Here is a 27,563-nt window from a genome sequence, read left to right as displayed (position 1 = left end):
TGATCTCTGCGTCATACTGACCACAGCCAATGACTGCCCTCTACCTAAGCACCGCCTCTGGCAGCCATCTTCAGATTTTTACCGCACGTTCATGTGTTGGGATCCTCGTGCTATTGCTCTCGAGCGTTAGTGCTATTTTTTCGCGCTTTTTCACAAAAACTTCGATATTTTCGGTCAAAAGAGCCTCAAGCTCCACCGATCCTACATCCGATCAACGGGGACCCGTGTCGGATTCGTCTGCGCCCCTCAAGGGTGAAGATTTCGTCGAGCTACGCTTCGGAGGACTCCAGAAGCTTCTCAGGCCCGGTCTCGGAGATGGCCCAGGAGAAGGGAAGCTCGACGCCCGGAAAGCTGTTCAGGGTCTGCCCTGGATGCCAGCTGCAGAACGTCTTTAAGGAGGACGAACACTCTTTCTGCCTTTACTGCCTTCATGAGGACAAAACGCACGTGGAGAAGGACTGCGCGTTTTGCGGCAACATGTCGGAACGGACCATGAAGGACCGTCATCAACGTCTCGCCAACTGGCTGGAGGGTAAGAGCCCGTCTGGCGAGAAGAAAAAGAAATCCGAGCGGTCTTCTAAGACCTTTGAGGGCGCCCCGGCGACGGGGGCCCAACATAAGGCCAAGCACCGCGAGTCCGCTGGCACCGGGAGCGCCGAACGGTCGGGCTCTACGGGCGTCAGGCAGGGCGCACCCTCCCCGGCACCATCAACCACGAGCCAACGCTCTGGGTCGGGTAAGAGGAAGGCCGAGCACCCGGCGAAGCTCCTGGAGAGGCCCCGGTCGAGCTCTAAGGCAGAGGAGGAGCGTGGCAGTGCCCCCTCCCTCAAGGATAAGGCGGTGAGCGCACCTAAGGTGGTGAAGGCCTTGATCCATCCGACCAAGCCCTCTATCGAAACGGTCGCGGCGGCCCTGGCTCAGCCTGTGGAGGCTACACCAGTGGTGGCGACCTCAGGGCCCAGAATCTCCCTGCCTCCTCGGAGGGAGTCTTCTTTCGTGCCCATCGAGAGGACCCCCGTAAAACCCCCCGTGGGGAAGAAGGGGGGGCAGGGCGTCGTCGCAGATTCGGCCTCAACCTCAGAAGAGGAGCTTATCGAGGTCTTAAGCCACGGCCTAGGCGTGGAAGAAAGCCAGCCCGTCGGAATGGAACCCGACGCAGGTGACGACGACGACATCGTCGAGGATACCGACGGGGCCCCTGCTCGCCCGTCGGATTCCCCTCTGCCAGCGCCGCAAGACAACTCGGCGGCCATTTTGTTGGCCATTCAGTCCTTATGCACCGAGATAAGGACGAGGCTACCGTTACCGACGGAGGAACCTCTCCCGTCGGGGGATCCAGAACCGGGACCTTCTGGTGTTCCCCCTACCAAGAAAAGAAGGATCCATCCACCACCTCCTTTTCAACCGTCGCGCCCCGTTCAGCCCTCCTCCCCGTCCACCCGAGGGGATGATACGGGGACTGACACGGCAGCGACGGGTACGGACGACGAGGCATACGACGAGGATTTTCCGTCGTCGCCTCCCACCAGGGCTTCTCCGCCCGACGAGATCGGATCTTTCCACTCCATGATCTCCAGGGCTTCCGAGCTGTTCCAACTCTGCCCTGAGGAGAAGAAAAAGGAAGGCTTCCTTTATCAGCGGCGCGAGGCCAAGAGGAAGACGGTCCTCGCGGTGCCTCTTCTGGACGACATTTGGGATGAGGGCCTTTCCCTCCTCAAGAACCCTTCCACGACGCCAGCTAGAAGAGACCGGTACGAGAAAAAGTACCGGGTCCCGGACTCAGCCCCCCTATGCCTCCGGGCGCAGCCTACCCCGGACTCCGTCGTCTCCGCGGCAGCCAGGAAGAAAGCGGGGGGGGGTGCGGCCTCCACGTCGACTTCCCCGCCGGACGGCGAGGGAAAGAAATTGGATGCCATGGGACGCAGAGTCATCTCGTCGGCGGCGACGACGATTAAAGCGGCCAACGCCTTGGCTATCGTGGCCCGCTACGACAGGGAACTCTGGTACAAGATAGCTCCCCTGCTGGATTTTCTGCCGGACGACAAGAGGGCGGAGGCCCTTGAGATCCTGCAGGAAGGTGAGGTGGCCTCGGACCACGCCATCACCGTGGCGACGGACATCGCCGACACTGGGTTCCGCCAGATGGGCAACGGCGTTTGCCTTCGACGTCGCGGATGGCTCAAGGCTACGGACTTTCGGCAGGACGTCCAGACCAGGGTCCTGGACATGCCCTTCGACGGGAACAACCTGTTTGGGAAGACAGTGGACGATTCCCTTCAGGCCATCAAGGCGGATACTGAGACGGCCCGGGCCCTTGGAGTACTGCAGCAACGGCGGACGCCCTTTCGGAGCGGTGGAGGCAAGGGCGCCTCCAAAGGTTCCGGCGGCGGTTTCGCTTCCTACCGTCAAGCGGCCCGCTCGTCGTCGCAAGAGGCCTACAGAGGACGAGGCAAGTCTGGCGGACCCCGCCGTCGTCGCCAAGGAGGCCAAGGCGGCAAGGCCGCGTCCAAGCAGGATTGAACCGGCCGTGGGGTCGGGCCCCCACCGAAGCACCCCGGTGGGAGGCCGGCTGGCGGGCTTCGTCAGCGTGTGGGAGTCCATCTCCACCGACCGTTGGGTGCTGGACGCCCTGGCCCGGGGCCACGCGCTCGAGTTTCAAAGAAGGTGCCCGCGCGTCCCCCCCGTGGCCAGGAAAGAACTTCAGGTCCCTCAACTTCTCCTGGAGGTAAAGGCGATGCTCAGAAAGGGCGCCATCGAACTCGTCCCAAAGAGGCTTCGGGGCTCCGGAGTCTACTCGCGTTACTTCCTCGTGAAGAAGAAGACGGGAGGATGGCGCCCCATCCTGGACCTGCGACGCCTGAACAAGTTCATCAAGGCGCAGAAGTTCCGGATGGTCACCCTCCAGCACGTCCTGGGTCAGCTGGAGGAAGGAGACTTCCTATCGTCGTTGGATTTGGAGGATGCCTACTTCCACATTCCCATCCTAAAGGGGCACCGAAAATTCCTCAGATTCGTGGTCCAAGGGCGTCATTACCAGTTCAAAGCCCTTCCCTTCGGACTACGGTCGGCACCCAGGGTTTTCACCAAGTGCCTCGCACCGGTGGCGGCGCAGCTGCGCCGCGAGGGGATTCACGTCTACCCCTACCTGGACGACTGGCTCATCCGCGCCAAGACGAGGGAGCTCGCCGTGGTCCACACGGCAAGGACCGTCCAACTCCTCACGGACCTGGGATTCTCCGTGAACTACGCCAAATCCCACCTGGTGCCCGCGCAAGTCGCACTGTTTCTGGGAGCGAGGCTCGACACAGTGTCCCTTCTGGCCTCCCCGTCGGAGGAGAGGACCAGGACCATCTTGGGCAAGGTGCAACGGATGTTGGTGGCCGACGCGGCCAAAGTGAGGTCCATCAAGTCCCTCCTCGGGATGATGTCTTCCTGCATCTACCTCATTCCCATGTGCAGGCTCCGGATGCGCCCGTTGCAAGAGTTCCTGGATGCGCGCTGGATCCAGACGACGGGCAGCTTCGAGGAAAGGATCAAGCTCGACGAGAGTTTCCGACGAGCGATACGGTGGTGGGGCACCCGCGCGCATCTGACGGCGGGCATGGGCTTCCAGACCCCAGCCCACCAGGTGACTGTGACCACGGATGCCTCCCTAGAAGGGTGGGGAGCGCACACCGAAAATCTGCACGCAAGGGGACTCTGGCTCCCGACGGAGAAGTCCCTGCATATCAACGTCCTGGAGCTCCGTGCAGTGTTTTGGGCCCTCAGGTCCTTCCTTCCGTCCCTCAAGGGCAAGGTGGTGAGGATCTTCACCGACAACACCACCACCATGTTTTACATCAGGAAACAGGGCGGAACCAGGTCCCCAGCGCTGTCCAAGGAGGCGCAGGACCTGTGGCATTGGGCCGTCGCCCAAGGGATTCTTCTGGTGCCGTTTCATCTGGCAGGGATAAAAAACACCATCGCCGACTCACTCAGCAGGGAGCTGCGCTCGTGCCACGAGTGGGAACTACGGCAGGATCTGGTGGATCGCCTCTTCCGACGGTGGGGCACACCCCAGATCGACCTGTTCGCGACGGCGACGAACACCAAGTGCCGGAGGTTCGCCAGCAGGTTTCCCCAGACGAGGAGCATGGGCGATGCTTTCTCGTTCCCCTGGGAGGGCCTGTTCCTCTACGCGTTCCCTCCCTTGCCTCTGCTAATCCGGCTCGTCACCCAGCTCAAGAGGTCACGGTGCAGGATGATCCTCGTCGCACCTGCGTGGCCGAGGCAGATATGGTTCCCGGACCTTCTGGACTTGTCGGCGTCCCCGCCAATCAAGCTGCCGGCGGACGCGGATCTACTCTCCAGGGAAGGAGGCGCCATCCTCCACCACGACCCGAAGTCGCTGAACTTGCAGGCCTGGCTCCTGCAGCGCTAGAGTTTGGAGGATACGACATACCGGCCGATTGCAGAGAGGTTCTTGCAAAGGCCAGGGCGTCCTCGACTCTTAAATGCTACGGACACAAATGGAAGAGGTTCTCTGTCTGGTGCCACGCACAGAAGATTAACCCTCTACGGATTACGGCTCCCCAAGTGCTGCCGTACCTGCTGACGCTGGCCAAAGCTGGTCTGGCACACGCGTCCATCAAGATTCATCTTGCTGCGATCTCCCGTTACACCAGAACCACGGGCCGGACGTCCTTGTGGTCTCATCGTCTGGTGAAAGAGTTCATGAAGGGACTGTTCAGATCGTTCCCGCCGGTGAAGGCTCCGGCCCCGGCGTGGGAGCTCAACGTGGTGCTGACCAAACTCATGGGACCTCCGTTCGAGCCTCTGCACTCGGCCCCGTTGAAGTTTCTATCGTGGAAAACAGCTTTTCTCGTGGCCATCACCTCCGCACGACGAGTGGGAGAGATCCAGGCCCTTTCCTGCAAGGCCCCGTACTTGACTTTCCACGACACGAGGGTAGTGCTCAGGACGCACCCCTCCTTCATGCCCAAGGTACCGTCGGACTTTCATCTCAACGAACCCTTGGTGTTACCTGTGTTCTTCCCGTCGCCTTCGTCGCCGGCTGAGAGGACTTTGCACTCGCTGGATGTAGCTAGAGCGCTGAAGTTCTACGTGGACCGCACGAAAGGTTTTCGGAAGACGTCACAACTCTTTGTGAACTTTGGACCTGTCAATCAGGGGAAGGCTCTCTCGAAGGCTTCCATCTCCAGATGGCTCTCCGGCTGTATCATGTACTGTCACCGGTTGGCAAACCGACCGCTGCCTGGCCGTCCGAGAGCCCATTCCACCAGAGCGATCGCAGCTACCACGGCGTTCCTATCTGGTGTGCCCCTGCTGGACATATGCAGGGCTGCTACGTGGAGGTCGACACACACCTTCACGAAATTCTACTGCGTCGACCGGGATTCCAGGGAGGAGTCCAGGGTCGGCCAAGCAGTGCTGCGCAACCTGTTCGCCTGAGGTGAGCCTGGTGAGGAGGTAAGATGCTAATGTTAAGTTTGATGTGATGCTTAATGTTGAGCCTTTGCCACCTCCCGTGGTTGTGCATGTGTGTACTGCTGTGTATTCTTTATTCATGAGCATGTGAATCCATGCCAGACCCCATGCTGGAGAAGGAACAAGTTACTTACCTGTAACTGTTGTTCTCCAGCATGGGTCTGGCATGGATTCACATGCGAACCCTCCCGCCTACCCCTCTGCGGCTCTTCACTTGGTCATACTGCCACTTCACGTGCTTCCAAATCTGAAGATGGCTGCCAGAGGCGGTGCTTAGGTAGAGGGCAGTCATTGGCTGTGGTCAGTATGACGCAGAGATCAGTGATTGGTTAATACTACGAAAGACAGATCAGAAACGAAACTGATACTGGTTTTTTCTTTACCGAGGATTCCCAGCCTGACGACGGGGAATATTCATGAGCATGTGAATCCATGCCAGACCCATGCTGGAGAACAACAGTTACAGGTAAGTAACTTGTTCCATCAGGCTGTGCATGGCGAGGATACATAGCAACCACATAAAAACAAGAACCTGCTTCTGGAGGGAATAGATGGTTGAAACTGTACTTCTCTGTTCAAGAGAAATGAATTTTTCCGGGGATTTCCTTACTTCATGAGGCAGTAGAAGACCTGGTAGTGATCTGCATGTCGCTCTCCATCCACCCTCAACTGAATAAAAATGTACTTGTGGGCTCAAGGTGGATGGAGTGCACCCACAGGAATAGTTAGCTAGAACATTTTATAATGGCAATATGAGTGCTAGTAAGACTTTCCAGCAAAGCAATGGCATATCCAGACATCCCAGAATTAATTTTAAAAAAATGCATGCAGTCAGAGGTACAATATTAATGAAATGCAGTCCAGATCCAAACATAGCATGAAGTAAAACCAGATAACGCAATTGGGTACTTGAGTAACCTGTTAACATGGAACCTTGGATTCCCTGTCTTTTATTATGTAGATCCTAGAAGCAGAGGAATAGGGGTTAATATGTACCTAATTGAAACAAGTCTTCCACTCTGTAGTCTTATTTCTCCAGCATGGGGTCTGGCATGGATTCACATGCTCATGAATATTCCCCGTCGTCAGGCTGGGAATCCTCGGTAAAGAAAAAACCAGTATCAGTTTCGTTTCTGATCTGTCTTTCGTAGTAATAACCAATCACTGGTCTCTGCGTCATACTGACCACAGCCAATGACTGCCCTCTACCTAAGCACCGCCTCTGGCAGCCATCTTCAGATTTTTACCGCACGTTCATGTGTTGGGATCCTCGTGCTATTGCTCTCGAGCGTTAGTGCTATTTTTCGCGCTTTTTCACAAAAAACTTCGATTCTTTCGGTCAAAAGAGCCTCAAGCTCCACCGATCCTACATCCGATCAACGGGGACCCGTGTCGGATTTATCTGTGCCCCTCAAGGGTGAAGATTTCGTCGAGCTACACTTCGGAGGACTCCAGAAGCTTCTCAGGCCCGGTCTCGGAGATGGCCCAGGAGAAGGGAAGCTCGACGCCCGGAAAGCTGTTCAGGGTCTGCCCTGGATGCCAGCTGCAGAACGTCTTTAAGGAGGACGAACACTCTTTCTGCCTTTACTGCCTTCATGAGGACAAGACGCACGTGGAGAAGGACTGTGCGTTTTGCGGCAACATGTCGGAACGGACCATGAAGGACCGCCATCAACGTCTCGCCAACTGGCTGGAGGGTAAGAGCCCGTCTGGCGAGAAGAAGAAGAAATCCGAGCGGTCTTCTAAGACCTTTGAGGGCGCCCTGGCGACGGGGGCCCAACATAAGGCCAAGCACCGCGAGTCCGCTGGCACCGGGAGCGCCGAACGGTCGGGCTCTACGGGCGCCAGGCAGGGCGCACCCTCCCCGGCACCATCAACCACGAGCCAACGCTCTGGGTCGGGTAAGAGGAAGGTCGAGCACCCGGCGAAGCTCCTGGAGAGGCCCCGGTCGAGCTCTAAGGCAGAGGAGGAGCGTGGCAGTGCCCCCTCCCTCAAGGATAAGGCGGTGAGCGCACCTAAGGTGGTGAAGGCCTTGATCCATCCGACCAAGCCCTCTATCGAAACGGTCGCGGCGGCCCTGGCTCAGCCTGTGGTGGCTGCACCAGTGGTGGTGACCTCAGGGCCCAGAATCTCCCTGCCTCCTCAGAGGGAGTCTTCTTTTGTGCCCATCGATAGGACCCCCGTGAAACCCTCCGTGGGGAAGAAGGGGGGGCAGGGCGTCGTCGTAGATTCGGCCTCAACCTCAGAAGAGGAGCTGATCGAGGTCTTAAGCCACGGCCTAGGCGTGGAAGAAGGCCAGCCCGTCGGAATGGACCCCGACGCAGGTGACGACGACGACATCGTCGAGGATACCGACGGGGCCCCGGCTCGCCCGTCGGACTCCCCTCTGCCAGCGCCGCAAGACAACTCGGCGGCCATTTTGTTGGCCATACAGTCCTTATGCTCCGAGATAAGGACGAGGCTACTGTTACCGACGGAGGAACCTCTCCTGTCGGGGGATCCAGAACCGGGACCTTCTGGTGTTCCCCCTACCAAGAAAAGAAGGATCCATCCACCACCTCCTTTTCAACCGTCGCGCCCCGTCCAGCCCTCCTCCCCGTCCACCCGAGGGGATGATACGGGGACTGACACGGCAGCGACGGGTACGGACGACGAGGCATACGACGAGGATTTTCCGTCGTCGCCTCCCACCAGGGCTTCTCCGCCCGACGAGATCGGATCTTTCCACTCCATGATCTCCAGGGCTTCCGAGCTTTTCCAACTCTGCCCTGAGGAGAAGAAAAAGGAAGGCTTCCTTTATCAGCGGCGCGAGGCCAAGAGGAAGACGGTCCTCGCAGTGCCTCTGTTGGATGACATTTGGGATGAGGGCCTTTCCCTCCTCAAGAACCCTTCCACGACGCCAGCTAGAAGAGACCGGTACGAGAAAAAGTGCCGGGTCCCGGACACGGCCCCCCTATGCCTCCGGGCGCAGCCTACCCCGGATTCCGTCGTCTCCGCGGCAGCCAGGAAGAAAGCGGGGGGGGTGCGGCCTCCACATCGACTTCCCCGCCGGACGGCGAGGGCAAGAAATTGGATGCTATGGGACGTAGAGTCATCTCGTCGGCAGCAACGACGATTAAAGCGGCCAACGCCTTGGCTATCGTGGCCCGCTACGACAGGGAGCTCTGGTACAAGATAGCTCCCCTGCTGGATTTTCTGCCGGACGACAAGAGGGCGGAGGCCCTGGAGATCCTGCAGGAAGGTGAGGTGGCCTCGGACCACGCCATCACCGTGGCGACGGACATCGCCGACACTGGGTTCCGCCAGCTGGGCAACGGCGTTTGCCTTCGACGTCGTGGATGGCTCAAAGCTACGGACTTCCGGCAGGACGTACAGACCAGAGTCCTGGACATGCCCTTCGACGGGAACAACCTGTTTGGGAAGACAGTGGACGATTCCCTTCAGGCCATCAAGGCGGATACTGAGACGGCCCGGGCCCTTGGAGTCCTGCAGCAACGACGGACGCCCTTTCGGAGCGGCGGAGGCAAGGGCGCCTCCAAAGGTTCCGGCGGCGGTTTCGCTTCCTACCGTCAAGCGGCCTGCTCGTCGTCGCAAGAGGCCTACAGAGGACGAGGCAAGTCTAGCGGACCCCGCCGTCGTCGCCAAGGAGGTCAAGGCGGCAAGGCCGCGTCCAAGCAGGATTGAACCGGCCGTGGGGTCGGGCCCCCACCGAAGCACCCCGGTGGGAGGCCGGCTGGCGGGCTTCGTCAGAGTGTAGGAGTCCATCTCCACCGACCGTTGGGTGCTGGACGCCCTGGCCCGGGGCCACGCGCTCGAGTTTCAAAGAAGGTGCCCGCGCGTCCCCCCCGTGGCCAGGAAAGAACTTCACGTCCCTCAACTTCTCCTGGAGGTAAAGGCGATGCTCAGAAAGGGCGCCATCGAACTCGTCCCAAAGAGGCTTCGGGGCTCCGGAGTCTACTCGAGATACTTCCTCGTGAAGAAGAAGACGGGAGGATGGCGCCCCATCCTAGACCTGCGACGTCTGAACAAGTTCATCAAGGCGCAGAAGTTCCGGATGGTCACCCTCCAGCACGTCCTGGGTCAGCTGGAGGAAGGAGACTTCCTATCGTCGTTGGATTTGGAGGATGCCTACTTCCACATTCCCATCCTAAAGGGGCACCGAAAATTCCTCAGATTCGTGGTCCAAGGGCGTCATTACCAGTTCAAAGCCCTTCCCTTCGGACTACGGTCGGCAACCAGGGTATTCACCAAGTGCCTCGCACCGGTGGCGGCGCAGCTGCGCCGCGAGGGGATTCACGTCTACCCCTACCTGGACGACTGGCTCATCCGCGCCAAGACGAGGGAGCTCGCCGTGGTCCACACGGCAAGGACCGTCCAACTCCTCACGGACCTGGGATTCTCCGTGAACTACGCCAAATCCCACCTGGTGCCCGCGCAAGTCGCACTGTTTCTGGGAGCGAGGCTCGACACAGTGTCCCTTCTGGCCCCCCCGTCGGAGGAGAGGACCAGGACCATCTTGGGCAAGGTGCAACGGATGTTGGTGGCCGACGCGGCCAAAGTGAGGTCCATCAAGTCCCTCCTCGGGATGATGTCTTCCTGCATCTACCTCATTCCCATGTGCAGGCTCCGGATGCGCCCGTTGCAAGAATTCCTGGATGCGCGCTGGATCCAGACGACGGGCAGCTTCGAGGAAAGGATCAAGCTCGACGAGAGTTTCCGACGAGCGATACGGTGGTGGGGCACCCGCGCGCATCTGACGGCGGGCATGGACTTCCAGACCCCAACCCACCAGGAGACTGTGACCACGGATGCCTCCCTGGAAGGGTGGGGAGCGCACACCGAAAATCTGCACGCAAGGGGACTCTGGCTCCCGACGGAGAAGTCCCTGCATATCAACGTCCTGGAGCTCCGTGCAGTGTTTTGGGCCCTCAGGTCCTTCCTTCCGTCCCTCAAGGGCAAGGTGGTGAGGATATTCACCGACAACACCACCACCATGTTTTACATCAGGAAACAGGGCGGAACCAGGTCCCCAGCGCTGTCCAAGGAGGCGCAGGACCTGTGGCATTGGGCCGTCGCCCAAGGGATTTTTCTGGTGCCGTTTCATCTGGCAGGGATAAAAAACACCATCGCCGACTCACTCAGCAGGGAGCTGCGCTCGTGCCACGAGTGGGAACTACGGCAGAATCTGGTGGATCGCCTCTTCCGACGGTGGGGCACACCCCAGATCGACCTGTTCGCGACGGCAACGAACATCAAGTGCCGGAGGTTCGCCAGCAGGTTTCCCCAGACGAGGAGCATGGGCGATGCTTTCTCGTTCCCCTGGGAGGGCCTGTTCCTCTACGCGTTCCCTCCCTTGCCTCTGCTAATCCGGCTCGTCAACCAGCTCAAGAGGTCACGGTGCAGGATGATCCTCGTCGCACCTGCGTGGCCGAGGCAGATATGGTTCCCGGACCTTCTGGACTTGTCAGCGTCCCCGCCGATCAAGCTGCCGGCGGACGCGGATCTACTCTCCAGGGAAGGAGGCGCCATCCTCCACCACGACCCGAAGTCGCTGAACTTGCAGGCCTGGCTCCTGCAGCGCTAGAGTTTGGAGGATACGACATACCGGCCGATTGCAGAGAGGTTCTTGCAAAGGCCAGGGCGTCCTCGACTCTTAAATGCTACGGACACAAATGGAAGAGGTTCTCTGTCTGGTGCCACGCACAGAAGATTAACCCTCTACGGATTACGGCTCCCCAAGTACTGCCGTACCTGCTGACGCTGGCCAAAGCTGGTCTGGCACACGCGTCCATCAAGATTCATCTTGCTGCGATCTCCCGATACACCAGAACCACGGGGCGGGCGTCCTTGTGGTCTCATCGTCTGGTGAAAGAGTTCATGAAGGGACTGTTCAGATCGTTCCCGCCGGTGAAGGCTCCGGCCCCGGCGTGGGAGCTCAACGTGGTGCTGACCAAGCTCATGGGACCTCCGTTCGAGCCTCTGCACTCGGCCCCGTTGAAGTTTCTATCGTGGAAAACAGCTTTTCTTGTGGCCATCACCTCCGCACGACGAGTGGGAGAGATCCAGGCCCTTTCCTGCAAGGCCCCGTACTTGATTTTCCACGACACGAGGGTAGTGCTCAGGACGCACCCCTCCTTCATGCCCAAGGTACCGTCGGACTTCCATCTCAACGAACCCTTGGTGTTACCTGTGTTCTTCCCGTCGCCTTCGTCGCCGGCTGAGAGGACTTTGCACTCGCTGGATGTAGCTAGAGCGCTGAAGTTCTACGTGGACCGCACGAAGGGTTTTCGGAAGACGTCACAACTCTTTGTGAACTTTGGACCTGTCAATCAGGGGAAGGCTCTCTCGAAGGCTTCCATCTCCAGATGGCTCTCCGGCTGTATCATGTGCTGTCACCGGTTGGCAAACCGACCGCTGCCTGGCCGTCCGAGAGCCCATTCCACCAGAGCGATCGCAGCTACCACGGCGTTCCTATCTGGTGTGCCCCTGCTGGACATATGCAGGGCTGCTACGTGGAGGTCGACGCACACCTTCACGAAATTCTACTGCGTCGACCGGGATTCAAGGGAGGAGTCCAGGGTCGGCCAAGCAGTGCTGCGCAACCTGTTCGCCTGAGGTGAGCCTGGTGAGGAGGTAAGATGCTTAATGTTGAGTTGATGTGATGCTTAATGTTGAGCCTTTGCCACCTCCCGTGGTTGTGCATGTGTGTACTGCTATGTATTCTTTATTCATGAGCATGTGAATCCATGCCAGACCCCATGCTGGAGAAGGAACAAGTTACTTACCTGTAACTGTTCTCCAGCATGGGTCTGGCATGGATTCACATGCGAACCCTCCCGCCTACCCCTCTGCGGCTCTTCACTTGGTCATACTGCCACTTCACGTGCTTCCAAATCTGAAGATGGCTGCCAGAGGCGGTGCTTAGGTAGAGGGCAGTCATTGGCTGTGGTCAGTATGACGCAGAGACCAGTGATTGGTTATTACTACGAAAGACAGATCAGAAACGAAACTGATACTGGTTTTTTCTTTACCGAGGATTCCCAGCCTGACGGGGAATATTCATGAGCATGGGAATCCATGCCAGACCCATGCTGGAGAACAACAGTTACAGGTAAGTAACTTGTTCCTTACACACATTATTATGGTACTTATTGAGCGCGGGCCTAACTTTGAGAAGCTACAGAACGCTTTATAATCGTAGGACGAAGACCATGGGGGAGGGGAAGCAAGAGCAAAAAGGGAGTGGGTATCTAGCATGGGCAGGTGAAGGTTGGCAATTTGTCAGCAAGGGTTATGCAAGCAACCAGGGGATGAAACAGTGGGGCTCAGATCACCCAGTTTCTGGTGGGGTGGGGAGTGGAGGCTGTGTGGACGTAGGTGTTCCTTGAATAGGATGGCCTTGAGCTCCTTCCTGAACTGTAGAAGCGAGGAGGCACATGCATGGTAACCTGGTCACTGAGGCAATGCACATGCATGTTGGTTTGTTTTTAATATCCATCATTTCATAGTTTACATTTAATCTAAAACTGCAGCTAATTTTGTAATTGATAAAAAATTACTGTCACTTGATTGTATTTGTTCTAATTTTGTCCATTATGCCATTTATCTTTAACAGTGGATACTTTGTTAAACCATGCCTCTGGTTGTCCCTTCCACCTCTTGTTCTTACTTCCCCGGATGCACTTAATTTTCTGTGGTGTATCACTTTGTGCTGACTCCTCCAGTTTACGAATGCTGTAATAATGGTTATCCCATTTTGAATGATACTTGATTTCTGAACCTCAGAAGAATGAAAGGCTTAGTCCTGCTATGGTTGTCTAACTTACGCAGTACATTCCGCCCTCATGTCAGAAACCTATATTTACTTGTGTAGTTATCCATCGTTGGCATTGTTCACCTTCCCGAACAGCTTTCACCGTTTTACTCCTTCCAGCCGGCTCTCACCTTGAATAAATTGAGCTGTCTTGTTAGATTGGCACACCACGCTACATAAATTAATTTACCAACTGTGGTATTGATCTCGCAGCAGCAAGTATTTTGGCCCTTGTAGCCGTAAACATGAGTGCACTTTAGCAGAAACGGATAAAGGGACAACACATTCAGAAGTAAGTCATTGTTAAAAGCCACTGAACCATCGAACGTTGGTCGAGGAAGAGAGCTTGGGAATTTGGGTGGATTGGCAGATCGCAATTTACCTTGGACCCTTTTGTGCCAAGAGGTCAATGGTGCAAGTTTGTCCCAGCAACAAATGAAGGACCACGAAAAGGAGCAACATAAAACGTGCAGACCAAATAGCGACTTGAGTAGCTGACCCTGAACAATAGTGGTTGAGCTCTCCTTAGACTTTACCCAGGAAAATTTGGAGTATCTGGATGTCCTTTTTAGAGGGGTCTTCAAGAACCTTAATCTTATTGCTGCTGGGCAGGATTTCTTGAGGATCCTAAAAAGGTTAAGGAACAAGTTACTTACCTGTAACTGTTGTTCTCTGGCATGGATTCACATGCTCATGAATATTCCCCGTCGTCAGGCTGGGAATCCTCGGTAAAGAAAAAATCAGTATCAGTTTCGTTTCTGATCTCTCTTTCGTAGTAGTAACCAATCACTGATCTCTGCGTCATACTGACCACAGCCAATGACTGCCCTCTACCTAAGCCCCGCCTATGGCAGCCATCTTCAGATTTGGTAGCACGTGAAGTGGCAGTATGACCAAGTGAAGAGCATCAGAGGGGTAGGCGGGAGGGTTCGCATGTGAATCCATGCCAGACCCATGCTGGAGAACAACAGTTACAGGTAAGGAACTTGTTCCTTCTCCAGCATGGGGTCTGGCATGGATTCACATGCTCATGAATAAAGAATACATAGCAGTACACACATGCACAACCACGGGAGGTGGCAAAGGCTCAACATTAAGCATTACATCAAACTCAACATTAAGCAATTCTTACCTCCTCACCAGGCTCACCTTAGGCGAACAGGTTGCGCAGCACTGCTTGGCCGACCCTGGACTCCTCCCTGGAATCCCGATCAACGCAGTAGAATTTTGTGAAGGTGTATCGACCTCCACGTAGCAGCCCTGCAGATGTCCAGCAAGGGTACACCAGATAGGAACGCCGTGGTAGCTGCGATCGCTCTGGTGGAATGGGCTCTCGGACGGCCAGGCAGCGGTCGGTTTGCCAACCGATGACAGTACATGATACAGCCGGAGAGCCATCTGGAAATGGAAGCCTTCGAGAGAGCCTTCCCCTGATTGACAGGTCCAAAGTTCACAAAGAGTTGTGACGTCTTCCGAAAACACTTTGTGCGGTCCACGTAGAACTTGAGCGCTCTAGCCACATCCAGCGAGTGCAAAGTCCTTTCAGCCGGCGACGAAGGCGACGGGAAGAAAACAGGCAACACCAAGGGTTCGTTGAGGTGGAAGTCCGACGGCACCTTGGGCATGAAGGAGGGGTGCGTCATGAGCACTACCCTCGTGTCGTGAAAAGTCAAGTACGGGGCCTTCCATGAAAGGGCCTGGATCTCTCCCACCCGTCGTGCGGAGGTGATGGCCACAAGAAACGCTGTTTTCCACGACAAGAACTTCAACGGAGCCGAGTGCAGAGGCTCGAACGGTGGTCCCATGAGCTTGGTCAGCACCACGTTGAGCTCCCACGCCGGGGACGGAGCCTTCACCGGCGGGAACGATCTGAACAGTCCCTTCATGAACTCTTTCACCAGACGATGAGACCACAAAGACGTCCGCCCCATAGTTCTGGTGTATCGGGAGATCGCAGCAAGATGAATCTTGATGGACGCGTGCGCCAGTCCAGCTTTGGCCAGCGTCAGTAGGTACGGCAGTACTTGGGGAGCCGTAATCTGTAGAGGGTTAATCTTCTGTGCGCAGCACCAGACAGAGAACCTCTTCCATTTGTGTCTGTAGCATTTAAGAGTTGAGGACGTCCTGGCCTTTGCAAGAAACTCTCTGCAGTTGGCCGGTATGTCGTATCCTCCAAACTCTAACGCTGCAGGAGCCAGGCCTGTAAGTTCAGCGACTTCGGGTCGTGATGGAGGATGGCGCCTCTTTCCCTGGAGAGAAGATCCGCGTCCACTAGCAGCTTGATTGACGGGGACGCTGACCAGTCCAGAAGGTCCGGGAACCATATCTGCCTCGGCCACGCAGGTGCGGCGAGGATCATCCTGCACCGTGACCTTTTGAGCTGGTTGATGAGCCGGATCAGCAATGGCAATGGAGGGAACGCGTATAGAAACAGGCCCTCCCAGGGGAACGAGAAAGCTGCTGGCGAACCTCCGGCACTTGGAGTTCGTCGCCGTCGCAAACAGATCGATCTGGGATGTCCCCCCCGTCGGAAGAGGCAGTCCACTAGATCCTGTCGTAGTTCCCACTCGTGGCACGAGCGCAGCTCCCTGCTGAGTGAGTCGGCGATGGTGTTTTTTATCCTTGCCAGATGAAACGGCACCAGAAACATCCCTTGGGCGACGGCCCAATGCCACAGATCCTGCGCCTCCATGGACAGGGCTGGGGACCGGGTTCCGCCCTGTTTCCTGATGTAGAACATGGTGGTGGTGTTGTCGGTGAAGATCCTCACCACCTTGCCCTTGAGGGATGGAGGAAAGGACCTGAGGCCCAAAACACTGCACGGAGCTCCAGGACGTTGATATGGAGGGACTTCTCCGTCGGGAGCCAAAGGCCTCTCGCGTGCAGATTTTCGGTGTGCGCTCCCCACCCTTCCAGGGAGGCATCCGTGGTCACTGTCTCCTGGTGGCCGGGGGTCTGGAAGTCCATGCCCGCCGTCAGATGCGCGCGGGTGCCCCACCACCGGATCGCTCGTCGGAAACTCTCGTGAAGTGTGATCCTCTCCTCGAAGCTGCCCGTCGTCTGGATCCAGCGCGCGTCCAGGAACTCCTGCAACGGGCGCATCTTGAGCCTGCACAGGCGGATGAGGTAAATGCAAGAAGACATCATTCCGAGGAGGGACTTGATGGACCTCACTCTGGCCGCGTCCGCAACCAGCATCCGCTGCACTTTGCCCAAGATGGCCCTCGTCCTTTCCTCCGACGGAGAGGCCAGAAGCGACACTGTGTTGAGCTTCGTTCCCAGAAACAGTGCGTCTTGCGCGGGTACCAGGTGGGACTTGGCGTAGTTTATGGAGAATCCCAGGTTCGTGAGAAGTTGGACGGTCCTTGCCGTGTGCTCCACGGCGAGCTCCTTCGTCTTCGCTCGGATGAGCCAGTCGTCTAGGTAGGGGTAGACGTGGATCCCCTCTCGGCGCAGCTGCGCCGCCACCGGTGCGAGGCACTTGGTGAACACCCTGGGTGCCGACCTCAGACCGAAGGGAAGGGCTCTGAACTGGTAGTTACGCCCTTGGACCACGAACCTGAGAAACTTTCAGTGTCCCTTTAGGAGGGGAATATGGAAGTAGGCATCCTCCAAATCCAACGACGACAGGAAATCGCCCTCCTCCAGCTGACCCAGAACGTGTTGGAGGGTGACCATCCGGAACTTCTGTGCCTTGATGAATTTGTTCAGTCGTCATAGGTCCAGGATGGGACGCCATCCTCCCGTCTTCTTCTTCACGAGGAAGTATCTTGAGTAAACTCCGGAGCCCCGAAGCCTCTTTGGGACGAGCTCGATGGCGCCCTTCTTGAACATCGCATTTACCTCCAAGAGAAATTGAGGGACTTGATGTTCTTTCCTGGCCACAGGGGGGGACGCGCGGGCACCTCTTTAGAAACTCGAGCGCGTGACCCTGAGCTAGGGCGTCCAGCACCCAACGGTCGGTGGAGATGGACTCCCACACGCTGACGAAGCTCGCCAGCCGGCCTCCCACCGGGGTGCTTCGGTGGGGGCCCGACCCCACGGCCGGTTCAGTCCTGCTTCGACAAGGCTTTGCCGCCTTGTCCTCCTTGGCAACGACGGCGGGGTCCGCCTGACTTGCCTCGTCCCCTGTAAGCTTCCTGCGACGACGAACGGGCCGCTTGACGGTAGGTGGAAAATCCGCCGCCGGAACCTTTGGAGGTACCCTGTTTGCCTCCGCCGCTCCGAAAGGGCGGCCGCCGTTGCTGGAGAACCCCAAGAGCCCGGGCCGTCTGTCTGCCTTGGTGGCTTGAAGGGAATCGTCCACTGTTTTCCCAAACAGGTTGTTTCCGGCGAACGGCATGTCCAAGACTCTGGTCTGCACGTCCTGACGGAAGTCAGTAGCCTTGAGCCATCCACGCCGCCTAAGACACACGCCGTTGCCCAACTCTGGAAATCCAGTGTCAGCGATGTCCGTCGCAATCGTAATGGCGTGGTCCGACGCCACCTCTCCTTCCTGCAAGATCTCTAGGGCTTCCGCCCTCTTGTTGTCCGGTAGAAAGTCCAGCAGGGGGGCCAGTTTGTACCACAACTCCCTGTCGTAACGGGCTACGATAGCCAAGGCGTTGGCCGCCTTAATCGTCGCTGCAGACGAGATGACTCTGCGTCCCATCGTATCTAATTTCTTTCCCTCGCCGTCCGGCGGGGAGGTCGACGTAGAGGCTGCACCCCCCCCCCCTTTCTTCCTGGCCGCCGCGGAGACGACCGAGTCCGGGGTCGGCTGTGCCCGAAGGCACAAGGGGGCCGCGTCCGGGACCTGGTACTTCTTCTCGTACCGATCCCTTCTAGCCGGCGTCGTGGATGGGTTCTTGAGGAGGGCGAGGCCCTCACATCCAGTAGAGGTACAGAGAGGACTGTCTTCCTCTTGGCCTCGCGCCGTTGATAAAGGAAACCTTCCTTCTTCTCTTCCGGGCAGAGCTGGAAAAGCTTGGATGCCCTGGCGATCATGGAGTGAAACGATCCAATCTCGTCGGGCGGGAAAGCCCGGGTGGGAGGTGACGACGGCAGATCCTCGTCGTAAACCTCGTCGTCCGTACCCGTCGCGGCCGTGTCAGTCCCCGTATCATCCCCACGAGTCGTGGACGGGGAGGAGGGCTGAACAGGGCGCGATGGCTGAAAAGGAGGTGGAGGATGAATCCTTCTTCTCTTAGGGGAGAGGGCTCCCGGAAGGGCCTGGCTCCGGGTCCTCCGTCGGGAGCGGTTCCTCCGTTGGTGGTAACGGCAGTCTCGTCCTTATCTCCGAGCATAAGGACTGTATAGCCAACAAAATGGCCGCCGAGTTGTCTTGCGGCACTGGTTGAGGGGAGTCCGACGGGCAGTCAGGGGCCCCGTCGGCACCCTCGACGTTATTGTCTCCTACGTCGGGGTCCCTCCCGACGGGCTGGTCTTCTTCCACGCCAACGCCGTGGCTTAAAACTTCGATCAGCTCTTCCTCAGAGGTTGAGGCCGAATCCACGACGACCTCCTGCCCCCCATTTTTCTTCTCCTTCGGAGGTTTCACGGGGGTCCTGTCGATGGGCATAAAAGAGGACTCCCGCGGTGGCAGGGAGACTCTGAGCCCCGAGGTCGCCACCACTGGTGTAGCCTCCACAGGCTGAGCCAGGGCCGCCGCGACTGTCTCGATAGAGGCCTTGGCCGGATGGATTAAGGCTTTCACCACCTTAGGTGCGCTCACCGCCTTCTCCTGGGGGGGGGGGGGGGGAGGGTCACTTCCTCGCTCCCCCTCCGATGGGGCCTTCGAGCTCGACCGGGGTCTCTCCAGGAGCTTTGCCGGGTGCTCGGTCTTCCTCTTACCCGAACCAGAGGGTTGGCTCGTGATTGATGGCGCCGGGGAGGATGGGCCCTGCTTGGCGCCCGTAGAGCCTGACCGTTCGCCGCTCCCGGTGCCAGCGGACTCACGGTGCTTGGCCTTGTGTTGGACCCCTGTCGCCGCGGCGTCCTCAAAGGTCTTAGAAGACTGCTCGGACTTCTTCTTCTCGCCCGACGGGCTCTTCCCTTCCAGCCAGTTGGCGAGACGTTGATGGCGGTCCTTCATGGTCCGCTCCGACATTGCCGCAAAACGCAGAGTCCTTCTCCACGTGCGTCTTGTCCTCATGTAGGCAGTAAAGACAAAGGGAGTGTTCGTCCTCCTTAAAGACATTCTGAAGCTGGCATCCAGGGCAGACCCTGAACAGCTTTCTGGGCGTCGAGCTTCCCTTCTCCTCGGCCATGTCCGGGGTGGGCCTGAGAAACTTCTGGAGTCCTCCAACAGCGTGGCTCGACGAAATCTTCACCCTTGAGGGGCGTAGACGAATCCGACACGGGTCCCCGTTGATCGGATGAAGAAACGGTGGAGCTTGAGGCTCTTTTGACCGAAAAATAGAAGTTTTTTGAGAAAAAACGTGAAAAAAATAGCACTAACGCTCGAGAGCAATAGCACGAGGATCCCAACACTTGAACGTGCGGTAAAAATCTGAAGATGGCTGCCAGAGGCGGGGCTTAGGTAGAGGACAGCCTTTGGCTGTGGTCAGTATGACGCAGAGATCGGCGATTGGTTACTATTACGAAAGACAGATCAGAAACAAAACTGATACTAATTTTTTCTTTAGCGAGGATTCCCAGCCTGACGACTGGGAATATTCATGAGCATGTGAATCCATGCCAGACCCCATGCTGGAGAATCAGTATGCCTAGTGACTCGGGCCAGGAACAGAAACCTTCTAAGGAATCTCGAATGGCGAAGTATGAATATGTGAGACAGTCTTCTGTACAGGATCACACGCCATACATATACTGGTTGTAGATGGTCTCCAAACATTGAATAGTCTTATTCTTTGGTATAATGTGCACTTTAAATGGTGTTGCACACTGAGGTAAGATAGTCCATAATCCGCTGCTGGAATGATTTGCGAGCCTTCCTGCTGAACCCTGCATAGTGTCATGGTGCAACGTGGAGCAGTGACTGTTCTGTGCTGTATCAGAGTGGGCCTTTTAGTACCCGATGCCTTCAGCAGTTAGCCTCTATTTCTGATGAGTGATGGTGATAAATATTCTAAAATAATAATATAGTACAAAAATAATTATCAAAAGTCGGTTAATGAGATTCCAGTAGATGACCAGGACCTCTAGAAGTATGAAATATTTGACATTTCGCATTGCAGCCCTGACTCAAACTTGTAGTAAATTAATTTTTTGAGGCAGTGTTCAAGCAGTTATGATTTTCTATTGCAATGTGTTTTGCTTCATTGAATACAGGTTGTCCTTCGTCTGTAGGGAATAGATTAAATTGGGAATTAACATTTGGAGGTGGTCTCACTTTTTTGATACCCCTGGAGGCTTCAGTTCTTGCAAATCGTAGTTCCAAAGAGGTATGGCTTGTAGACTAGAAATGCAGAAACTAAAGTGCAGGGACCTCCAATTGGAGGTGGCCCATCCTCCTCTATGCTCTTCTCTGTGAACACAGGTCCAAGTATGCATAACAAAGGGTATCGCACATTACAGAGACGTCTTGCCTCTGTTTTCTTGTCTGTTTATTTGAACTTGATCTGACACCTACAAGTGCCAAGTATCCACCCAGGTAGTATGGTGGTTAGACTATACTTTCATGGCTCAGTGGTCATATTGTAGATTTCATTTTAGTCCCCTGGTGCATTGAGGGGCCCTCTGAATCCAGGCACCTTGCAGTTATTACATTTCACAAGCTAGGACCCCATTTGCTTCAATTTACAGTTCAGCAACCTTGAATCTGTTCAGCATGATTCATATTACAATATGTGATCCCAAGAGCCTTTAATAGATCTTAAATTCCTTTTAATTATGGGGTTTGGCACCGACTATTGGAATGATGGATTCATGTACCAAAAAAATTGCGCCCCAGAATATTTGTTGAATAGCTGCATAAATTGCCTTCCTATGCCAGTGTGTTTGCAAGTGGTGCATCCAGGGATCGAAAAATCTACTTGCCCACTTGCTTAGGCAACATTTTATGCAGGGTGCTTATGGTAACATGCACCATTTTACAAAAGCACTGGTAAATGTTTTGTCACCAGTTGGCATCGGGGGGTGGGGGCGAGCGTTCTCTTTGGGTATCTAAACTAAAACTCGCCTTGCGGGTCTAGTGGGATTTTTAAGCATTTTCCAGGCATCTCATCAAAGTGTCAATCAGCAAGAATCGTTCATTCGACAGCAGGTCCGCCATCTGCTCGCTGAGCGGACCCACGCCAGACTAAATCTGAAAACCAATGCTTGCGGGTAAGTGTCACGCTGTGCACCAGAACTATTGCCGTTCATACTATCTAGGCCACCACCTTCTAGCCTACTGCCCCACACGGGTGGTTAGATTCATGTGACCGATTTACACAGCAGCACTGATCGAGGGCATGCATCCTTTGTCTTACTATTACGCCCCGTCCCCTTTCCTCCGTACTGTATGGGTGTCCCTTCCAAGGGACGGGAGACGGAACCTTTTTTTTAAAAAAATATTTTTTATTTTCAAAATAAAACATTACAAACCAAACTTGCAGCATTATACATTACACACTGTAAACATCAATTAATGCCATGTTACTGCACTGCAAACCCTCCCCCCTCCCCCCAAGAGCTTATCAACCTTACAGTTCTGTGTACACTTGGTGGGGCCGGGCGTCGCCCCTCTCGGAAGCAGCAGGGTCCATCTCCGTGCCAAACAGTCCCGTAATTAACATTCTCCAAGCCGCCAGGTTGCCCACTTCTTCCTCCCCACAATTACCACACGCTTCCTGCCATACCACCGTTTCAGCCTCCGCCCACTTCTGCAGGTCCCGCCACCATATCTCTATTCTTGGCCCATGGCGTTGCTTTCAACTCATAGCTATCCTACTCTTAGCAAGTACATACGCCAGGTCTCTCAGTTTCCCGAGATGTTTGGTGTTCCGTGGTCTAGGGAACCCTCCCAGGAGGCAGGCCCAGGCCGTGTCAATGCGTAGCAGAACCCCCTTATCTGCTAATTTCTGTGCCACTTCCCCCCAAAAGCCTTCAATCACTGGGCAGGACCAGAACATATGTGTCATACCTGCGTCTTCTTCATCGCATTTCGGGCATGCTTGTCTACCTGCGCTCGCAAACTTGGCTATTTTCTTCGGGGTCATATATGCTCTGTGCGTGATGTACAGCTGTATTTGCTGCAATCTAGCATTCCTAGACACTTTCTTATGGTATCCCATGGCCCGTTCCCACATCCCATCAGTCATCTGTGCCCCCACTTCCGCTTCCCAATCGAGCCTCAAATCCATCAAGTCCTTCCCCACCCGGGTCATCATCACCTCATATAATCTGGAGATCTCATGCCCGCCCTCTGATATATCATATATTGTCCCGATCAGTGCGTCCGGATCTTCCGCTAGCACCGTCTCCGGCCAAGTCTTGCGGATGATCTGTACCAGCCTTAGATATGTAACATATTGGCCCCCGTGCAGCCCTGTTTCTTCGCCCAGGTCTACAAATTCTCTAATGGCCCCATCCTGCCATATGTCTCCCAATGTGGCCAGCCCAACCGTTTCCCAATATGTCCTGATAATTTTCCTGAGCTGGCTGTCCCCCGTAGTTAGGGCGGCCAGTGGCACATGCGGGGAACACGGGCACGGGTTCTCAATCAACTGACACATTCTGCGCCAAATTCTCCACCCCAACAGCAACATACATGGGCGTCCTTGCAAGTCCGACCTAGGGACCCAGACGACCTCCTTTAGATAAAACGGGGCGCAGTCCCTCCCAACCAGCCTAGACTCAGGAGTTTCCTCATCAGAGAGCCATTTGGTCACGTATTGCAGCTGGCTGGCCACATAATAGGCCTCAAAGTTCGGCAGCTTGATGCCTCCCCTATCGTGGAAATTTTGCAGTTTCCACAAGGCCACCCTGTTACGGATGCCGTGCCACAGGAAGTCCCTACATACACTATCAAGTTTGACAAAGAACTTCCTGGGTATCAAGTATGGTATATTGCTGAAAAAGTGCAAAAGCCTGGGCAGGACCACCATTTTGAGCATCGCCCCCCGGCCCACCATTGCCAGCGGCAGCTTCTCCCAAAACCGCATACTATCGCGGATTTTCTTTACCGCCGCCTCGGTATTGTGCAAGTGTTCTTCCTTCACAGCATGATATACATCAATTCCGAGGTAACGGAAAGACTCAGTTGCCCAGGGCACGGGCAACACCGGCAACCGTTCCAGAGGGACCCCAATGAAGCTCCCCAGCGGGAACATGCTCGATTTACTGGGATTAACCGCTATGCCGGACAGCTCCACATACTTTTCCATGACCTCTAAAATGTACTGGAGGTTTTCCTCCGGATACTTCAGGTACAACAGGTCGTCAGCATATAGGGATATCAAATGGTTCTCTCCTCCCACCTCGATGCCAACCAAGTCATATTGTTGTCTGAGGTACACCGCCAGGGGCTCCAGGGATAATATGTACAGCATCGGGGACCAGGGGCATCCCTGTCTGGTGCCTCTGCTAAGTCGCCACCTTTTGGATATCATGGATCCCGTGCGCACCCTGGCCAGTGGCTCGCTGTACAGTAGTTTCCCCCACCTCACGTAGCCAGGCCCAAACCCGTACCTCTCCAAGGCCGCCAGCAACCACGGCCACCTCACTGAATCAAATGCCTTAACTGCATCTAGGGACACCACCACCATCTCTTCATCACTTCTGTTCCCCTCTTCAATCACCCGGTGAAGTCGCCTGTGATTGTGAGTTATGTTTCTGTTGGGGACATAGCCCGTCTGATCCGGGTGTATCAGTTTACTGATGACCCTTTGTAGCCTGTTGGCCAGGACCGCCGTCAGGATCTTGCTGTCCTGGTTCAACATCGACAGCGGCCTATACGATCGACAGCTTTGTCGGGGTTTATTAGGCTTGGGGAGCGGCACTATCAGCGCTTCTCTGAGCGTTTCCGGTAACCGACCCTTCTCGAAAGATTCATTGAACATTTCTAGCATCGGGGGGAGTATCTCTGCCCCATACACTTTATAAAACTCACTCGGGAGTCCGTCGTTGTCCGGAGTCTTACAAGTGGGCAATCCCTTCACTACCTCCTCCAGTTCCTCTAGTGTGATAGGTGCGTCCAGCTCCTCTCTTTCTTCATCACTAATCTTGGGCAGCTCTGTCTTCCAATGTAGTTCTGATCTCTGCCTGATATTCTCCCCCTTTGTCCTCACACAGTGCTCTATAATAATCAAGGAAGGCTGCATTAACTCCTTCCTGGGTGTCTACCTCCTCTCCGTCCTCTCCAACTATCATTCTGATCGGGGGCCTAGGGGTTTCTCTCTTATATAGCCATGCCAGTAGGCGGCCAGTTTTGTCTCCACCCGCATGCTGCCTCTCAACATATTTCCTATAGTTAAGGTTACAGAGCCTTTCCCAAAGCTCCGAACACCGCTGCTGCAGCGCAAGTACTAGGTCTGCTTCCCCTCCTGCTTCGCTACATTCGCGCTCCAATTGTCTCTCCGCCTTCTCTAGCTCCATCAGAACCCCACCCTGCAGGCCCTTCGACTTAGAAATAGCGTCCCCTCGTAACACAACCTTGAATGCCTCCCAAAGTGTACCAGCCGAATCTACATTGCCCATGTTAACCTCAAAGTACCGCTGGATCGCCTCCCTAATATCCTCCCTAAAAACCGTGTCCCTAAGCGCCTCCGCACGGAGGCGCCATGTAGGTATCCGTGCACGAGGGCGGCCATACTGCCAGGTCAACACTAAGGGCGAGTGGTCTGACAGGACCATCGCTTTATATTCAATTTGAGTGGTCGCCATCACCACTTCTGACGTGGCAAAGAAGTAATCCAATCTCGTGTGTAGGCGCTGTGGAGCAGAGTAGTGAGAATACTGCGAGGTATCAGGGTATTTCAGTCGCCAAACATCCGCCAGCCCAAAGTCGCCCAGCAACGTCTGTAATACTCTGGCCGCCGGGGTGGGCCGATCAATCCTATCATTGGACCTATCTGCCCTTGGGTCGAGAACACAGTTAAAGTCCCCTCCCCAAATGATCGCTCCCCCCACGCATGTGCCCAGACGGGTGCATAGGGTCCTGAAGTATGCAGCAGCATTTTGATTGGGGGCGTATGTGTTAATAATACAAACCTCTCTATCCTCAACCAGGGCTCTGAGCATAACCAGCCTGCCCTCCGTGTCCACCTCCTGCCACGTGACTCTGAACGGAACGTGCGGTGCTACCCAGATTAGCACTCCCCTGGCATAGGCAGAGTACGGGGAGCCCACCACCATGCCACTCCACTTTTTCTCAACCAGTTCTAACTTGTGCCGGTTCAGGTGTGTTTCTTGCAATAGTGCAATGTCAATCCTCTGCCTTTTGAGGTACAACATAACTTTATTCCTTTTTAAATAACTATTAAGTCCCCTGACATTCCAGGTGACAATCTTAAGGTCTCCCATGGCAAGTACGTACCTCCCTGCCTCCCATGTAGCGACCCCCAACCGCCCACCTGACACAGATAGAGTTTCGGTCCAGTAACTCCTCATATAAGCTCAAACTCCCTTCAACTATATACACAACTAAACCCCAACTTCCCTCCCCTCCCCCCACCCGTGCCTTCCCCAACATCACACACCCCAACTGCTGCCCAGCTCCAGCATCAGAGCTCAGGCACCCCCACATCTAGCTCCGCAAGCACCAGTCGGTGAACGGAGCCCAGTAGGGTGAGGTCACCCTAACGGCCACCCAACTAAAACTATTGTGGGGTAGAGAGTATCGCCCCGTAGGGCTCCCGATCAGATAAACATTCACAGTGTCTTGACAAAATAGTGCAATCATCTGACCTTCTTTACCGAAGGTGTCACACCGACTATATTCAAGTTCCTCGAGCCACGCCATCTTACGATTCCCGTATCTCTTCAGAGCCCTTTCTGGGCCGAACTTCCGATTCCTGGGGGCATCCTTGCGCATCGAGCCATCCCATAGCATCCTCCGGGGTTTCAAAAAACAAAGTTTTATGTGCATGGCAGACCTTCAATTTTGCTGGATAGAGTAACATATATTTGTGGCCCGCTTCTCTCAGCCTTCGCTTTACAGACCCGAAGTTCATGCGACTACGTTGTACAGTCAGAGTATAATCTGGATAAGCCGTGATGTTTGCCGCTCCTCTCGTGATCGTCCCTCCTTTACGGAAGTATTCCAGTATCCTCTCCCGGTCGCGGTAGTTAAGGATTTTGGCGATCACAGGCCTAGGCGGGTTCCCCGGAGGTGGCCTCCTAGTTAGGGCTCTATGTGCTCTTTCTACTGCAAATCCTTGATAGGGCCCCTCCAGGTATCTCCTGTAAGAACATGGATTCTATGAAATCCGTAGGGTCACGGCCCTCTATCCCCTCCGGTAGGCCCACGATGCGGATGTTGTTGCGACGGGCTCGTCCCTCAGCCTCCACCGCTCTGCTCTCCAAGTTGCCAATCCTTTGTGTCAGGGCATGCAAATCGGCCTTATGAGTGGCGCAATCTGCTGTATTCGGGCCAACTTCTTTTTCAAGGGACTCCGTGCGCTCCGCCAGGGCCCTGACATCTTGTCGTAGCAGATTAACGTTCTCCTGGACATCCCCAACCTTGCGGTCCAGTGCAGTCTTTAATTCAGTAACGGCCAGTTCCAGCTTTGATTCCCAGGCCGCCCTCAGTTCCACAATCGCCGCCAGGATTTCTTGGTTGGTGCACGAGGACGTCGTGCCACTCCCAGCCAGCGCATCCTTACTTTTGGTGTTGTCCTGGTTCGGGGGAGTTTTAGTCAAATCGTCTAAGGTAGACTGTTTCACCTTCGGCCGCACCGGCCTGTTCGACATGACTCAGGAAATCGATCGGTTGCTAAAGTAGCAAGTTTGTGTACAGTGCACCTTCACAGCCAGGCCATCGTTCAACTCGCTCCTATTCGAGTCCCGGGCCCTGGTCGGCCATTTTGAGTCGCCCTTTGTTCGCGGGGTCTTTTAACTCGTAGCCGCCGATCTCCGTCGCCGTTGATCCCATTCTCTCCAGAAGTTCACAATGCGTGGCCAATACCTTCACACATCATCATGTGTATCGTCGGTGGTCAGCGATCCGTCGTACCGCACATATTTGCCCGGATCGTTGCAGGATCTCGGAGCTCCTCCAGAACGCGTCCTCCTACATGGCTCTCGTAGCCACGCCCCCCCCGGGAGACGGAACCTTTTTCACCAGAAAAAACCCTCTTCCCCTTAAACCTAGAGGCGTGTGGGGGTGCGCCCCAGGGAG

General features: G+C 55.6%; 1 protein-coding gene across 2 annotated transcripts in view; it reads left to right on the top strand.

Annotated features, from left to right (window-relative positions):
• IGF2BP3 (insulin like growth factor 2 mRNA binding protein 3) overlaps positions 1 to 27,563 on the top strand; it is a 1,445,925-nt gene that overhangs the window by 744,394 nt on the left and 673,968 nt on the right. The window lies entirely within an intron of this gene.

This window comes from Ambystoma mexicanum, chromosome 2q (assembly GCF_040938575.1).
Source record: "Ambystoma mexicanum isolate Mex_15411 chromosome 2q, UKY_AmexF1_1, whole genome shotgun sequence".
In the NCBI taxonomy this organism is placed as follows: Eukaryota; Metazoa; Chordata; class Amphibia; order Caudata; family Ambystomatidae; genus Ambystoma; species Ambystoma mexicanum.
This window is presented reverse-complemented; position numbering and strand designations above follow the sequence as displayed.